The sequence below is a fragment of the Mustela nivalis genome (assembly GCF_964662115.1).
Source record: "Mustela nivalis genome assembly, chromosome: 1".
NCBI lineage: Eukaryota > Metazoa > Chordata > Mammalia > Carnivora > Mustelidae > Mustela > Mustela nivalis.
Genome location: NC_139020.1, coordinates 122581478 through 122582542, shown reverse-complemented (window position 1 = coordinate 122582542; position 1065 = coordinate 122581478). Strand labels below are relative to the sequence as shown.

Genomic DNA, 1065 nt, shown 5'->3' with positions numbered 1-1065 from the left:
AGCTCTGTGTGTGGAATATAACCCAGGGCTTTGCCTGGTCTGTTCCTCTTGACACTTCAGGTCAGAGCTTGGGGACCACTTCCACGGAAAGGATGTCAGTCCTGGTGACATTTCCCTCCTAGAGGCTGCCTTAGGACCATACCCTTTTACTTATTTGACTACATTCTAATGACTCCTTTTTGGAGTCCTTTTTTTTTTTCAGATAATGTTTTATTAAATAACTGATCCGTGTTATTGCTGAGGCCACTATGTGCAGACAAAAGAGAGGGAGTTTTATTTCCTGGTCTCTTCCTCCTTGGACAGAGTCTTGATGATTCCCCCTTCCTGGTCTGGAGCCACTCTTCATGGTGCTTGGGAGCCTCCTTGGTCTTAGATCTGTCTGTCTCAACCTTGTCAACCAGAAGCATCAACCTGCGAGCCTTGTCTGCCTTCAGCTTGTGGATGTGTTCCATGAGAATCTGCATGCTTTTGAACATGTTACCCTTCACTCTCAGGGACAGGCTGCGTGATACTGATTAGTATCAATCTTCTTAGTCATCTTCTTAGATTCATGGTATCTTCTGAGCAGCCGGTGCAGAATACTCACCCTCCTCATGCAGGTTACCTTCTCAGGCATTTGAGCATTGGCAGGACCTTTTCTCTTACCAATGCCCATTGGTCTCATTGGTGTCCAACCAGACGTTCTTTTTGCCACAGAGGAGGGCAGCAGAAGCAAGCCTCTTCTGAAGCCTGAGTATACTCATGGTTGTGGCTGCAGCACCAAAAGGAAAAGTCTAGTGACTTATTTTCTTGTCTCTCCTTACCTTGTGCCTGAGCCTGAAAGTTCTGTGAGAACAAGGAATGTGTCTATCTTGTTCATAGTTGTATTACCCACTCCAGGGCATGGTACCTGGCATATAGTAGGTACCCAGTACATACATACATTTTGTTGAAAGAATATATTTTCAGCATTCTTGGTCCTCTTTTTAAAAATTATTCTCAAATGAGTTCCTTTTTCATTATTAAAGAAAAAAAGTTCTTAATTCACAGCTACTCTTTTTTTATACTTAAATTCTTCACTGTGTA

The 1065-nt window shown here is 43.1% G+C and overlaps 1 pseudogene across 1 annotated transcript; it reads right to left on the bottom strand.

The window, feature by feature from the left end:
• Positions 1–222: 222 nt before the first annotated feature.
• On the bottom strand, positions 223–743 carry LOC309847025 (large ribosomal subunit protein eL19 pseudogene; annotated as a pseudogene). The gene has a single exon. The product of its transcript is annotated as a large ribosomal subunit protein eL19 pseudogene (transcript).
• Positions 744–1065: the final 322 nt, after the last annotated feature.